Below are 17,478 nucleotides of genomic sequence, written 5' to 3'. Positions count from 1 at the left end.
TATGTCATGTAGGAATACGTACTCTTCTCCATCGATGATGAGGGGAGACAAGGACCATAATTCTAATTCTGGGTCAATGGTCTTCGATGCAGATTCTTGCTCTACTGGGGGCTCTTGAAGTAGGCTCAATGCTTGAGCTACTTCCATCTCCTTTATTGCATTGTCAAGACTCTCTTCCATGTACATATCTGAGTCTAGTCTAGGGACAACGAGTAGATCGATAGTTCTACTAGAGGGGGTGCTAGACGATGAGGCTTCTTCCTCTAAATTTCCTTCTTGGAGAAGGAAGATGAATGTCATCTCCCATGAAAGGAATTTTGTGCCTATATTTCCTGTGATCCCTGCATCTAGGATGTCTTTAACTTCGACCACCATCCTAAACCCTTCCTCTGCAAGGTCGTCACAGAATTGGGCCAAGATCTTTACAAACTTGGGTTCCTCTAGGATCAAATACTTTATGTAATCTATGTGAACCGATCTCTTTGAAGAGTGGTCAAGTGTATAAGCGAAATTTGAAAAATTATCTTGCATGTAGAGGATGAGATCTGAGAAGTTATCCTTGGCTCACATGTATGTGCCTAGGACATCTAAAGTCCTACCAAACACTAAAAATAGCTCTTCCTCATGATCTACAAATTCAATTAGTGAGATGAAGTCATGGAACACAATTCTAGCTGAATCCATGGCAAATAACAGAGTTGATGGAGGGAGTAACTTTTGAGGGTGGGAGTTTCTATGGTTCTCTAAACGTGAAAGTGAGAATGTGATGTAAAAAGGGTGTTGAGAGTTCACACTCAACATCATGTGATCATGTGTGCATAGCACCATCACGTGATCATATGTGCATAGCACTAACCTTATAGAGTGCTATAAAGGAAAGGGTTAGATTCCCTAACCCTAACCCTAAAAGGGTTTGTATATATTCTATTTTTTCAACTAAATCTAGTGTACAGTTAGTCATTTGTGGTGTGCTCTCTAGCTATGCCCTCTCTCCTCATCTCCACTCTTCTCCTCTCCCCTCTTCATATTTTGTCATGGTATCAAAGCTTACTTGTCTTCCGCTGAGACATTGTGATTCTTTGAGAGAGTGAGAGTGATTGAGAGATTGAGAGTTCTCTTGAGTGTTCTCCATGAGAGTCCATTTCTGGTGAGATATCTTCATCTATCATTTGAAAGAAAATTTTCGTCTGTATATTTTGAGAGAGTTTTTTGAGTGTTCATTCTTGTGAGAAAGAGTTTCTTTATGAGGGATCTCCATTGAGTGAGAGAGATCTACTTTGTAATGGAGAGAGAGAGAGATCTACTTTGTGAGAGGTTCATGAGTGCTTTCTTCTCTAAGAGATAGGAAGAGATCTCATCAACAAAGCAACTCTGTGACTTACAGAGCTCCTACAATAGCTCAAGGGCCAAAAGGTTCTCTTAGCAAACCTCTACCTAAGGCTCGAATTTGCGCCTCCTACAACACCTTCAGCAAACAAAGGCTCTTCAACGAAACTGCAACAACAACCCCTAAGCTTCATCAGCTACACGGCCGACCACATGAAGCGGCTCTACCGCCCAAGCTTCAACTCAAGTAATGCCCATGACTCGGCTTAGCCAGAGCTGGGACTCTATAGCTAACCTCTACAATGACAACAAGCTCTAGGCTCTTCCCAAACTCGACACTAGACCTCACAACAACCCCCTCGACGGACGACTACAGCTCCTTCAACGCCTCCTAGGCTCCAACTCCTAGCCGCCGCCAACAAGAAGCTATGCCCAAGCATCTCCAGCCTCCGAAGGCTCCTCGACAATCAGCACCAAGCCCACAGGCGGCTCCTTCAACAAAGCTCTCCCATCCGTGACTCAACCGCCTCCAACAGCAGCCCGCAACAGGCCTCCCGCCAGCCATCAACCCTGCAACAAGGCTCCATAGAGCCTCTCAAAGCCTCTTCAACGAGCTCTAAAGATTCAGGCTACCAATGACTTCTGCTCAGTCACATCTTCAATGTGCTCCAAAGCCTTCAGGCTTTCGGCACCTGACGGGCCGCTCCATTGATCGAAAGGACGACGGAATCTGAAAGATTCCGTCAAAATCTTGGTAGATTTTGGCTTCCCAAAAAGTGACACGCGACCCTTGTGCCACATCATCTTATCTGCCACGTGGTAGATAAGCGTCTCAAATTTTGCCATGTGGCAATCTTATCCTACCCACGTGCCACGTCACCACATTATCCTGACACGTGGCAATCCTTATCTGACACATCAACAACTACCATGTCAGCAGCCCAGCTCATCAACCACATCATCAATGCCACATCATCAGTGCCACATCATCAGTGCCACATCATTAGTGACACATCATCAACCACATCACTTGTGCCATGTCATCAATGACACATCATCAGCCACATCACCTATGCCACATTATCAGGGACACATCATCAGTGCCACATCAGCATTGCCATGTCACCTTTGCCACCTTAGCAGTGCCACCTCAGCTGTCCAGTCAGCATTGACCCCTGCTAGGCACACACACTGCTCCACAGGCACTTCACGTGAACACTCCTGCCACCTCAGCATAGAGCTTCATAGGCACACCTCTTGCTAAGCACAGTGCCACATCATCACTGCATGTGACTCACAGTGACACATCATCATTGAGCATCATTTGCACTCCTTTTGCCCCTCCACCTAGATCAAGTCATATCTCTTAATCCAAGACGAACTTGAGGGTGGTCCAAAAAGGAAAGTCGCTCATTTTTTTGTGCTCTACCCACTCGTTACATCATGCGCACATTTCGGTGCAAGTTACACCCACATTTGAGCCTCGCTGGCAAAACCACTTCCTTCACGCACATTTGCCTCTACATCGACGCATCTGACCCAGCACTTAAAAAGAACAAAAGAAAAGGAATTATTTGTTGTTCTTTCATCGATTAAAAGTTGGTTTAGATCTAGATCAGAGTAGACTAGATCGCCATAGACGGGAGGCTTTGAATTCCCCAAGTTGCCAATCTAAGCCATGCCCAAAATTCCTGACTAGTACCTACTCAATCAGAGTCAGTCCATATGCTCACATCTGATTTCACATCATTACATTACCTGAAACCTTACGTTCATCACTTCAGTGAGCAGACTTCAGAGTTTAGAGGCATTGCAGATTGATTCAGTGGGCAGATAACATTTGATTTCACACACACATGCCACCATTGTAAAGCCTATTCGGCTATCTCATGGCATCGTGCACATCATTTCAGCCTTGTAAAACCTCTTGGCTATTCCCGACATCATTGCCACAAGCCCTATAATACAGATCAGATTTTATATACTGCATTTCTATCTTCACTGATGGTACAGAGATTTCACTTTTCAGTGTATTTGCAGTTGATTCATATAGAGATTTTCACGACACTTTTGAGTACATTTCTTGCACCATGTCGACTAGCAACTTCAATTTGGAGGCATCTGCTAAGTTAGACAATTCCAATTACGTTACATGGAAATATCAAATGGAGACCATTCTTGTGCTTCAGGACAAATGGAAGTATCTCGATGGATCTATACCTAGACCATTGGCCGATCCAGCCACCAGTAGCTCTACTCCATTTGTTGTCAGAGCACCAGCAATGGGATCTACATCGGGATCTACATCTACACAAATAGTTTCCACACCAGTAGTAGATCCTGCCATTGCCCGAGCTCAAGCAAAATGGGATAAGAAGGACAAGTATGCCTATCACCTGATCAAGCAGAATGTGCAAGATGTCATGCTAGGACAGCTCAACACAGTCAAGACATCAAAAGAAGCATGGGATATGTTCACAGCTCTCTACGAGTCCAAGAACACATCCAGGATTCTCACCTTGAGAAAGAAGATCAACCAAATTTTCTGCAACAGCAGTGAAACCGGTCATACTTATGTACTCCGCATCAAAGACTACAACAATCAACTTGCAGCAGTCGGTGCCAAAATAAAAGTTTCACTTCATAATAAAACTAATATGAAAAATTCATCCTTGGAATGCATCATCTATGAGCACAACCAATTTCATCTATGAGTACATCATCTACACCCTTGGAATTCTTCATTTGCTGATCCCATGTGGTGCAAATGCACCCAGTCAACAACATAAATTTCGTAATTTTTTGATTGGTTAAGCTTGGCCATGATCAGATTATCTATGAATGTTGATGTTACTAACAATTGACACCTTTGGGAAGAATAAAATCATTCCTTCATGAATAATTATTATTTTTCTAACATCCATTGAATATTGCACATTTATTAAGAAATCAAATGGGGTTGGATGGTATAGCTTGGATCAGCCGCATTCTATGAGCTCAATTAAACAATGTGAAATGACTAGTGTACGTTGGATAATCAACCTCATCTGCAGTGAACTACTTTTAATTGAATGAGATCTGATGTGAGCTACTTTTAATTAAACGAGATGACATTATGTCCTCACCCTTTCATTGAGAATGCATAACCTTTTTAGTGTTTTTTTGGACATGGGAATAGATCACTTTAACATCATGCTCATCTTTTGTATTGAGTGTTGAGATATCGAGCTCCACTCATGATATGCCAGGGTGACCGTTGTCTCGGGGGGGTCACTCATTATATGTAACCCTATCACGTGAGTTCAACAAAAGGATATTTTTTATTTCTAAAATTTACAGAAATAAATATACATAAGGGATTATTTGAATTAGTTTCTGAAAAAAATTACAGATTTTTATAGAAAAGGGGTACATTTTATTAATGAAAAATTTACAGATAAGGGATTTCAATAAATAGGCCTTGAACGCACGTGATATAGAGGGTTTTTACATAGTGACCCCCCTGAGACCATTGTGCATTTATGTCACTGACTTGTTAGCTACAGATGCAGTTGGTACACCGCCCATGAATAATAGCTGGATGACAGCTATATGTACTCTAGATAGTGGCTCAATCAGTATGCCACCTAGCTTAGTTGAGTTTGGTTTGAGACCCACCCATAGGGTTCATCTATTCCTTTTTGTAAGAGAGAGTTTTTTGGCTTTCACAACTAAGAAGTGAAAAACTATTTTCAGCCTCCACCTTTGTGTGTATTCCCCCATTGTGTATGTGAGAAAGCTGCAAGTGAGACTCCTTACCTCTCTCCCACTCTCTTCACATGGTATCAGAGCTCAGTTCATGGTAAGGAGCTCAAGGAAGCAAACCAAGTTCGCAGTGTCCTGGTAAGAGGATCAGTGTTGCTTTCCTTTTTTGAGTTTGGGAGCAAATCTTTGTAGGTAGCACAGCCAAAAAGTGCAAGAGTGCACAATCTCAGATTGAGACACCCTTCGCGATGCGATGAGAGGGTAGTATATGTCACAGGTGAGGGCAAAGCTCTTAGTGACATTATTTTTCTGATTTGAGGCTGTTTCAGGGCTTGTTTTGGTGGCGGAAGTTTTTCTCCAGGGACTCAAAAAAGTGGCCTATTTTGGCTATGCGAACATTGTTCTTCAGGTCAATGAAAAGTTGCGGCTAAAATTGCATTGTATGCCTATGCACACAGATATTGGGAGTGACAATATCATTCTTATTGCTTGTTGATGCAAAATTGTCACTAGGAAGCTCGGGGGGATCACTATGTATAAACCCTCTATATCACGTGTGTTCAAGGCCTATATTTAAAGTCCCTTATCTGTAAAAAATTTCATGAATAAAATGTACCCCTTTTCTATACAAATCTGTAAATTTTTTCCAAAACTATTTTAAATAGTTCCTTATGTATATTTATTTCTGTAAATTTTAGAAATAAAAAAATTCCTTCTGTTGAACTCACGTGATAGGGTTACATATGATGAGTGACCCCCCCGAGCTAGGAAGTGACTGTGTGGTCAAATACCACTTTCATCAGTTTTGGAGATTTACCTTGTGAGGCAGAAGTTGTGGTTTTTGTAGTGACAGAATATTTTGCAGTGTCCTGTAATGGCGTCTAACTCTCTTTCATAGATTGTCACTGAAAAGCTTGACAAGAACAACTTCTAAGCATGGAACTTTAGAATGATGAATTTCCTTATGGGAAAAGGCTATTGGGATTTCATTATAGGAAATGAAGAAGAACCAGTTCTTCCTAATGTTCCCAATCAACAGGAAATGCAGGCATTGAAAGGTTGGTATGAGAGAGCCAGAAAAGTTATGTACTGGCTGTCTTTCAGTATTTCAGATTCTATGATTGTGCATATTCAAGATGCAAGCATGCCAAAGGAGGCGTGGGATACTTTGGCAAAAATGTACAGCACAAATACGCAAGCTAGGAAAATGCAGCTCAAGCAAGAGTTGCACAATGTGCAGAGAGAAAATATGAGCATCAATGACTACCACATGAAGGTGAAGAAGATTGCAGATGCACTTGCTTCCATTCGGTCACCAGTGGAAGATGATTTAGTTTCTGTGACCTTGAATGGTATAGGAAAGGATTATGCACAATTCTGGACATCCATTGCCACCCGTAACAAATTTCTTGCTTTTGAGGAGTTGATTGCTCCTCTAATTTCTGAAGAGTAGAGAAATGATGGTGCATCTTCTTCAGGAGGAACTTCAAAAGAAACTCTCTTCTACTCAAATGCTGGAAGAGGTAGAAGTAGAGGTAGAGCAGGCCGATCTGGAGGCCATGGTAGAAATCAAAATATGCAGCAAATTCAAGAAAACCAGTCCTATGGAGGAGGATGTGGTAACCTTAGAGGCAGGGAGAGCCAAAGAGGTCATGGTGGATGGCAAAGAGGCCAAAATGCAAACAGCAATGTTGAATGCTACTATTGTGGTAAAATGGGTCATATGGCTAAAAACTGCTACAAAAAGCAAAATGACATTATGAATGGAAAATTGCAGAAAGGCAATTATGCATCCTCTAGTAGACAGGGTGATGACAGAAATGAGCATTTGTTTATGGTGCAGCACATGACCAATTCTGTGACAAGTGCAGAGGAAAGCAATGATGTGTGGTATGTTGACTCAGGTGCATCAAACAAAGTAGATGATCAGCCCATGGTTGATGTGAATGCAGGTCACTCTTATGTGGATGGTGAATCCAGTGGCTCAAAACATAGCATTGATGATGAGTTGGGTATTCCTTCTATTGTTACAGTTGGAGTAAGGAAGACCAGGGATGTTTTGAGAGCACTTGGTAGTGAGCCTATTTTGCGTAGGTCTGCCAAGTATCTTGTGGATAGTCTAAAATATGATGGATTTACAGCCATTCACTATGCCTATATGGTTAAAGTGATATAAGAACCAGAACCCACTTCTTTTGAGCAAGCCATGGGAAAAGAAAAATGGGAGAAAGCCATGATGAACAAATGGATGCCTTGGAAGCAAATGCTACATGGGAATTGGTGCCTTTGCCTAAAGACAAGAATGCAATTGGCTGCAAGTGGGTCTATAAGGTGAAGCACAATGTAGATGGTTCTCTGAGTAGATACAAGGCAAGTTTAGTTGTCAAGGGGTACGCACAGACATATGGCCTTGATTATGAAGAAACATTCAGTTCAGTTGCAAGGATGGTAACTATAAGAGTAGTCATTGCTATGGCTGCATCGAAGGGATGGTCTTTACATGAGATGGATGTAAAGAATGCCTTCTTGCATGGTGATTTGCAAGAAGAGGTCTATATGGAGTAGCCACCAGATTATGTGCATGTTGTTCATCCTGAGTTTGTTTGCAGGTTGAAGAAAGCCTTGTATGGCTTGAAGCAAGCACCCAGAGCATGGTTTGACAAGATAGGACAGTATCTTCTCACTATTGGCTTTCAAATTTCCATGACAGATTTCTCACTTTATGTGAGAAAAACAGAGAAAGGTATTATGCTGCTTGTCATTTATGTTGATGATTTAATCATCACAGGTGATAGTGATGAAGATATCCTTCATGTGAAAATTGTATTAAAGCAAAAGTTTGAGATGAAGGATTTGGGAGAGCTCCGTTACTTCTTGGGCATTGACGTAATTAGATCCACAAGTGGGAGATGGCTCTTGCAGAGGCAATATGGATTGGACATGCTATCCAAACATAAGATGACAGGTTGTAAGCCTATTTGAGTTCGTTTGGAGAAAAATGTGAAGCTGAGTGCAGATGCGGGTGAGCTTTTGGAAGATCCTACTATGTACAGAGGCATAGTAGGAAGTTTGATTTATATGACTATTACCAGGCTAGATTTGAGCTATGTTATTGGGTTGGTAAGTCAGTTTGTCCAGGCTCCAAGGAAACCGCATTTGGATGTGGCTAGACACAGATGTGGCTAGATGCATACTGAGGTATGTGAAATCCACATTATAGTATAGACTATTTTATGAGACTAGGGTTCAGATAGAGTTGCATGGATACACTAATGCTGATTGGGCTGGTAGTATTTCTGATAGACGATCTACTAGTGGATATGTGTTCTCTTTTGGGAGTGCTACAATCACTTGGAGCAGCAAGAAACATCCTACAGTTGCCTTGTGGAGCATAGAGGCTGAATACAGGGGTACAGCAATGGCTGCATGTGAGGCAGCTTGGTTGCATAAGCTGCTTTATGATATGCATTAGTCTATAGATGGGCCAGTTATCATTTACTGTGACAACATGAGTAGTATACACTTGGCAAATGACCCAGTCTATCATGCTAGAACAAAGCACATTGAGGTACATTACCACTATGTGCAAGAGAAGGTTCTAGTAGGTTTTATTGATCTAGTTTATGTCAGCATAGAGGATCAGGTAGCTAACATATTCACAAAGGCATTGGGCGCAGAGAAGCTATGCAAGTTTAGAGACCTGCTTGGTGTTCACGAATTAAGATTGAGCTCGAGGGGGAGTGTTGAGATATTGAGCTCCACTCGTGATATGCCAAGGTGACCGTTGTGCATTTATGTCATCGACTTGTTAGCTACAGATGCGGTTGGTACACCGCCCATGAATAATAGTTGGATGACAGCTATCTTTATGTACTCTAGTTAGTGGCTCAGTTAGTATGCCACCTAGGTTAGTTGAGTTTGGTTTGAGACCCATGTATACAGCAAGATCAAGTGGAAGGATCATGTTGAGGAGGATGCAATATGGGAGACATTACCGAACCTCCAGAGGACATTCCTGAGTTTTTTAGCGAACTCATTGTCATGTGCATGGATTGGTATCTGACATGTACTAGGGTACACAAGACTAGCTCAAGTAGCCTAGGGAGGCTTAGAGCTAGGCAGGCTTGATTCTCGGGTTGAGTGGCAAGGGTATGAACCAGTTAGAGGTCTTCGCTATTTTTGGCGCATTGGGTCCGAGTCTATAAAAGGGGCCCAGAGGTTCAATTATTAGGGAGACAGTGGGAGCAAATCTCATTCCCAACTGCTAGGTCTGATCTTGGATTGAGTCGCAAAGGCATGCTTGCATCTTAGTGTGCCAAAGGCCCAACAGTAGATCCCAAGCCTCTAGGCCACCACCCTGGTCAGGATCTAGCTGGGAGTTCATGCTAGTAGCTCAGCTCGTGGCTCAAAGGGGACATCTCCTGATTCGAGATCGCATCACGTAGATGTCATGGTTGGGTGGTGAGCAGCCTACTCAGATTCCTCACGTTTGGTGTGTTCTTGTGTTTGCCCCCCATTGTGTATATGAGAAAGCTGCAAGTGAGACTCCTTACCTCTCTCTCACTCTCTTCACATTGAGAACCCGAGAAATCTGAAGTGGATCATTTCCACCATGTCATCCGGTAAACATTGTAGTTTCCATAGCCATCCCCATCTATGAATTTAAAAAAAACTAAATAAAGATGCTATCTATGTCCACGGGAGTGCAACCATTACCCATCCCTATGCACCCTTGAAAAGGTATCCCTTTGTGTCAATATTGTCCAAATCTTTGAGATAACTACACAAGGTATGTCCCCAACATACACAATTTTCTTTGTTCTTGGTGTGAATTGTATTCATCCCCCCATCACCACGACCACCCAATGTGCCAGATAACCTTTACATAACCATAATTTCGCCAGAGTTATCTCATAAATGGTGCATTACCACAATCAACATATATGTATAGAAAACCCTAATTGGAAATCTACAAAATAGTTCTTGCTTTTGTTCAAGCAATCAACGTTTAGATATTTGAACAATGAAGAGCTTGAACATGACAATACTATAGGTATATAGAGATACATACTAGGTTGTTCTAAGGTCTCTTTACTTTTGATACATGATCAAAACATGGAATAATAGGGGAATAAGGGGATTCACTAGGTTGGTTTGATAACTGGTGTTACTCGATGTTCACTAAGTTTATTTAGATAGGCAGTACTACACAACACGGTGCAACACCGAGGTTGAGTGATCATGCCATTACAAAACTTGAGCTATTAAGATAGCCTAGGTGTGGGGATTGCACGAAGGGGAATAGCTAGGATGAGAGGACCAGAAGCATCTTCGGACATGTCTACATGTGGGCCAACATGGGCCCAGTCGAACTTGTGTACCATATTGGCGAGTGCAAGGGATAGAACTGGGAGAGCTAGAGGTAAGCCAGGACAAATGCGCCTTCCTGATCCAAAGGGGAGAAGCTCATAACTTTGGCCTGTAACATCCATGGGACTATTCAAAAATCTCTCAGGGACGAACTCATGTGGTTTGTTCCATATGCTAGGATTACTCGCTAATGCCCACGCGTTCACAAGAAGTCTAGTCTTTGCTGGGATGCGATAGCCCAGAACCTCACAATCCTCGTGGGAGGCATGTGGCACCAGCAATGGACCTGGTGGATGTAGTCTGAATATCTCCTTGATCAGAGCTTTCAAGTATGGTAGACGCTCAAGATCCGATTCTTCCAATGTCCGTTTCTTCCCTGCCATCGCTTCATCAATTTCCAGTTGTAGCTTCTTCATCTTCTCAGGATGCCGCAATAGCTCCGCCATGGCCCATTCCACTGGAATGCTCGTAGTGTCAATCCCACCCGCAAATAGCTCCTGAGGACACCACAGAAAGTCCACCACAGGCTCAATCAGACAACCTCTTGAATTTAACAAGCAAAAACCAGCAACGAAGGGAGTACCACATGTCCCCCACAAGATCTCTATATGACCTTGTATTATTACGTACCACAAGAATGGACTTGACGGAATCCAGCGCCTCTGCTTTAGGCTGTGCCGTTTGTTCCAACAATACGTCTAGAAAATCCTGCCTCGATCGTCTTGCTTCTCTCATACGCTTGGCTACAAGTTTACTCAACAGTTTGTCAAGCCTCCGGTGCACTTGACGCATGCGATATGCAGTCCTCACATCCAGCCATCCAAGAGAGGGAACGTAGTCGCCTATCAGCACAGAGAGATTAATGCTGGCCGTCTCGCACACCGTGTGGTGTAGCTCATGGCACTCTCCCGTAATCCAGTCCACCAGCCTTGTCGAGACCAGAATGCGAGCTATGATATTTCCAGACAACGTCGCCGCACATTTCCTCACTTCCACAGATCCGTCGCCTTCCCTCGCCTCACGCTCCAGAAAACCCATCAGGCATGCAACCTCCTCGTGCCTCACATGCTGATACTGCTGAAGCGCCCTCGGCCCAAACAGCTCCAGGCTGAAAAGCTGCCGAAGTTTCCTCCATCTAGGTCCGTGATGTGCGAAAGCGACACCCTTATCTTGGCCATACAACAAGAGGTCAGACATTCCAAAAGGCGGGCGATCGGAGAAGTTATGGTCGTGGGTAAGCAGGAATTCTTTGGCAAGGGAAGGGGAAGAGACGATGAGGGAAGGGAAGGAGCCGAGGTGAAAGGTGAAGATGGGTCCATAGATACGAGAAAGGCGAGCAAGGGCACGGTGGGGAGAGGGGCTCGAGAGGAGTAAGGGGAGGTTACCAAGGATAGGCCAAGGGCGAGGGCCTGGAGGAAGGCTTGATGATTTCGTTTTGCGAAAGGGCGAGAAGAAGTAGAGGATGAGGTATGCGGCCAGCGAAAGAAAGGCCATTTCCAACAGAATGAGCTCCATAGCGCTCTCTCACTCTTTGTCTCTCTTTCGTGAGCTGATATATACACACAACACAGCTGCTTTCTTACAAGCATATGCCCTCCCACATCTGTCGTCACCTTATTCTTTAGATTTAGGACGTGTTTCCTTAGTATTTCGTATCGTATTCATGAAGTACAAATATTCTTTGTTTCTTTCTGCACTTTCTTTCTATGAGAACATTTGTCGCCTTCCAAAGTTATATACTATGAGCAGATTCACAATATCCTCTCGTTGAGCATGTGAGAATATCCCCTCGTTGACCATGATACCCTCGTTACTCATGGTCACTTGCAAATGTGGCCCAAATAAGCCCTCAATCCCCTCCATTGAGAACAACGAGTAGCATGACCCGTCTACGACTGGCTAGAGACCCGGTGGCCCAAATAAGCCCTCAAACCCCTCCATTGAGAACAACGAGTAGCATGACTTATCTACGATGAGCTAGAGACCGGCTCTGCTGGGTCTTAAGGTTGGGATCCTAGGGTTTTTTTAATTTCCTCTTATTTTTTAAGAATAAATGAATTTAAAATAATTTCCAAATTGGATAACTAGCATCACTTTTATTTGGAAAAAATGTTTTTGATAGAATTGCATAAGTCTCTCTCTCTCTCTCTCTCTCTCTCTCTCTCTCTCTCTCTCTCTCTCTCTCTCTGTCTCTCTGTCTCTCTCTCTCTATGTGAAAGTTTGCATATCTCATGCTCTTTAACAAATTTTGAATCAAGTCCAATGAAGCTCTAATAGTGGCTGTGTTTGCAAAAAATATATTTTATACCAATACTCCCTCTCTCTCTATATGTGTGTGCGTGTGTGGAAACCACCTAATATATGTATATGTATTCATGTTTATACACAATATATACATTTGCATAGCTAACGTGCGTACATGCTCAAGTGTATGCTCATGTACATGTGTATGCCCATATGTCTACACATGCATGTATGTTTGCCTATGTGTGCACATAGGTCATACTGTGTCTACACACTATATGTGTGTCCTGATTCTTTGGGCCTGTTTGATTGTGTACATCATATATAATATCTAATCTATATTTTATATTATAATATATAACATATTTATTATAAATTATAACATATAATATATATTTATCATATATAATCTCTCTCTATATATATATATTTATAATAATATATCTCCCTCTCTATGTATATAGATGTAGTATAATATATAAATATTTATATTTTAGATAATACAAATATAAATATAAAGAAAATTGCTTATTTATAATAAGTATCACTCTCTATATATATATATAGATATAATACATCTGCACTCAGCTTCACATTCTGCTCCAAAGGAACTGAAACAGGCTTACAGCCTATCATCCCATACTTGGACCCCATACTTGGACAGCATGTCCAATCCATACTGTCTCTGCAAGAGCCATATCCCACTTGTGGATCTAATTACCTCAATGCCCAAGAAGTAACGTAGCTCTCCCAAATCCTTCATCTCAAACTTCTGCTTCAATAGTATTTTCACATGAAGGATATCTTCATCACTATCACCTGTGATGATTAAATCATCAACATAAATGACAAGCAACATAATACCTTTCTCTGTTTTTCTCACATAAAGTGAGAAATCTACCGTGGAAATCTGAAAGCCAATAGTGACAAGATACTATCCTATCTTGTCAGACCATGCTCTCGGTGCTTGCTTCAAGCCATACAAGGCTTTCTTCAACCTGCAAACAAACTCAGGATGAACATCATGCACATAACCTGGTGGTTGCTCCATATAGACCTCTTCTTGCAAATCACCATGCAAGAAGGAATTCTTTACATCCATCTGATATAAAGACCATCCCTTCGATGCAACCATAGCAATGACTACTCTTACAGTTGCCATCCTTGCAACCGGACTGAATGTTTCTTCATAATCAATGCCATATGTCTGTGCATACCCCTTGACAACTAATCTTGCCTTGTATCTGCTCACAAAACCATCTGCATTGTGCTTCATCTTATAAACCCACTTGCAGCCAATTGCATTCTTATCTTTAGGCAAAGGCACCAATTCCCATGTAGCACTTGCTTCCAAGGCATCCATTTCTTTATCCATGGCTTTCTCCCATTTTTCTTTTCCCATGGCTTGCTCAAAAGAAGTGGGTTTTGGTTCTTGTATCACTTTAACCATATAGGCATAGTGAATGGCTATAAATCCATCATATTTCAGCCTATCCACAGGATACTTGACTCTAGTAGACCTACACAAAATAGGCTCACTACCAGGTGCTCTCAAAACATCCTTGGTCTTCCTTACTCTAGGTGTAACAACAGAAGGAATACCCAACTCATCATCAATGCTATGTTCCGAGCCATTGGATTCACCATCCACATAAGAGTGACCTGCATTCACATCAACCATGGGCTGATCTACTTTCCCTTTTTCTTTTCATGATACCTACATACCACTATCTGCATTGCTTGGAGGAGATTCTCCTGATCGCAATCTGCCTGTCCATGGCAAAGTATGTGAACCACTGCTAGAGGACACTACAAGTCCATTAATATTTTGTGATTGCTGTTGTGAATTCTGTGCAGCATTACCATTTTATGCATCTACATCATCAACCACATTTACTGGTTTATACCAACTTCTCATCTCATCAAAAACAACATCTCTGCTTATTGTAAACTTACAAGTAGAAGGGTTATAGCATCTATACCCTTTCTGCTGTAGAGAATAACCAATAAAGATGCACTTCTCAGCTTTTGGATCCAACTTGGATCTCAACTCATTTGGCACATGAACATAGGCAATGCAACCAAAAACTTTCAAATGAGAAATATCTGGTTTCCTACTAGTATACCTCTCCTCTGGTGTCATGCCATATATTGCTGCAGTGGGAGTCCTGTTCATTATGTAGACTGGTGTAGTAACTGCTTTAGCCCAATAAAAATTTGGCACGTTCTTTCTTTGAGCATGGCACAAGATACCTCTCCAATATGCCTGTTTTTCCTTTCTGCAAGTCCATTTTGCTGTGGGGTATGACTACATGAATATTGCTGCTTTATGCCATGCTCCTATAGGAACCTTGCAAACTCATTTGAGAGGTACTCTCCCCCTCCATCTGACCTTAGGCATTTTATTTGCAAGTCTGTTTCTTTTTCAACCATAGCTTTAAAGGCTTTGAAATGCCCAAGCACTTCACTTTTCTTTTTCATAAAATACACCCAAACTTTTCTGTTGTAGTCATCAATAAGAGTGACAAAATAATGACAACCTCCAATAGATGCAGCTTTAGTAGTCCACACATCAAAGTGGACTAATTCCAATGGCGTCTTACTCTCTTGAACATGTCTAGGAAATGGTTTCCTTACCTGTTTTCCAAATCGACAAGCTTCGCATATCTTACGCATTTTTGCAAGCTTGAACTTGGGCAATCTTGCAATAATATTTTGGGCCTGCATTAATTTAAGTTGCTATACATTAACATAACCAATGCATTTATGCCAGATATAAATATCTGCAACTACACCGGTCCCATGTGCAAACATTGCTGCACTCAATTCAGGCATGTCCGCATCCAACGTAAACATCCTGCCCTTCTTCTTCCCTTTTGCTATCAAGCGACCTTTATTTTTCATATTCTCAACAAAGCATCCATGAGGATTAAATCTGACCTGCAAGCCCTGCTCAATCATTTGACCATGGTTGATGTGAATGCAAGTCACTCTTATGTGGATGGTGAATCCAGTGGCTCAGAACAGTAGAGCCTAAAATAGAGCCTTGATGATGAGTTGGGTATTCCTTTTGTTGTTACACCTAGAGTAAGGAAGACAAGGGATGTTTTGAGAGCACTTGGTAGTGAGCCTATTTTGCGCAAGTCTACTAGAGCTAGGTATCTTGTGGATAGGTTGAAATATGATGGATTTATAGCCATTCACTATGCCTATATTGTCAAAGTGATACATGAACTAGAGTCCACTTCTTTTGAGCAAGCCATGGGAAAAGAAAAATGGGAGAAAGCCATGGATGAAGAAATGGATGCCTTGGAAGCTAATGCTACATGGGAATTAGTGGCTTTGCCTAAAGACAAGAATGCAATTGGCTACAAGTGGGTTTATAAGGTGAAGCACAATGCAGATGGTTCTATGAATAGATAAAAGGCAAGATTAGTTGTCAAGGGGTATGCACAGACATATGGAATTGATTATGAAGAAACATTCAGTCCAGTTGCAAGGATGGAAACTGTAAGAGTAGTCATTGCTATGACTACATCATAGGGATGGTCTTTACATCAGATGGATGTATAGAATGATTTCTTGCATGGTTATTTGCAAGAAGAGGTCTACATGGAGCAGCCACCAGGTTATGTTCATGTTGTTCATGCTAAATTTGTTTGTAGGTTGAAGAAAGCCTTGTATGGCTTGAAGCAAGCACCCAGAGCATGGTATGACAAGATAGGACAATATCTTGTCACTATTGGCTTTCAGATTTCCAAGGTGAATTTCTCACTTTATGTGAGAAAAACAGAGAAAGGCATTATGTTGCTTGTCATTTATGTTGATGATTTGATCATCACAGGTGATAGTGATGAAGATATCCTTCATGTGAAAATGCTATTGAAGCAGAAGTTTGAGATGAAGGATTCGGGAGAGCTGCATTACTTCTTGCGCATTGAGGTGATTAGATCCACAAGTGGGATATGGATCTTCTAGAGGTAGTATGGATTGGACATGCTATCCAAATATGGGATAATAGGCTGTAAGCCTATTTCAGTTCCTTGGGAGCAGAATGTAAAGCTGAGCACAGATGCTGGTGAGCTTCTGGAAGACCCTACTATGTACATACACATAGTAGGAAGTTTGATTTATATGACTATTACCTGCAAGCCAGATTTGAGCTATGCTATTGGGTTGGTAAGTCAGTTTATGCAGGCTCTAAGGAAACCGCATTTAGATGTGACTAACTACATACTGAGGTATGTGAAGTCCACATTGCAGTATGGACTATTTTATGAGACTGGGGTTCAGATACAATTTGATGGATACACTTATGCTGATTGGGCTGGTAGCATTTTTGATAAATGAACTACCAGTGGATATGTGTTCTCTTTTAGGAGTGCTGCAGTCACTTGGAGTAGTAAGAAACAGCTTACAGTTGCCTTGTTGAGCACAAAGGCTGAGTATAGGGGTGCAGCAATGGCTGCATGTGAGGTAGCTTGGTTGCATAAGCTACTTTATGATATGCATCAGTCTACAGATGGGCCAGTTGTCGTTTATTGTGACAACATGAGCAGTATACACTTGGCAAATAACCTAGTATATCATGCTAGAACAAAGCACATTGAGGTGCATTATCACTATGTGCAGGAGAAGGTTCTAGTAGGTTTTATTGATCTAGTTTATGTGAGCATAGAGGAGCAGGTAGCTGACATATTCACGAAGGCATTGGGCACAGAGAAGCTGTGCAAGTTAAGAGACCTGCTTGGTGTTTAGGAATTGGGATTGAGCTTGAGGAGAGCGTGGAGATAT

At 41.9% G+C, this 17,478-nt stretch overlaps 1 pseudogene; it reads right to left on the bottom strand.

Moving 5' to 3' along the window:
- Nucleotides 1-10,334: 10,334 nt before the first annotated feature.
- Nucleotides 10,335-11,955, bottom strand: LOC147884740 (flavonoid 3'-monooxygenase CYP75B137 pseudogene; annotated as a pseudogene).
- Between the last annotated feature and the right edge of the window lie 5,523 nt (nucleotides 11,956-17,478).

Source organism: Dipteris shenzhenensis, chromosome 26, assembly GCF_047967505.1.
Source record: "Dipteris shenzhenensis isolate YYH24624 ecotype China chromosome 26, Dip_SZ_1.0, whole genome shotgun sequence".
NCBI lineage: Eukaryota > Viridiplantae > Streptophyta > Polypodiopsida > Gleicheniales > Dipteridaceae > Dipteris > Dipteris shenzhenensis.
Note: the sequence above shows the minus strand (reverse complement) of the source record. Positions and strands in the feature narration are given on the sequence as shown.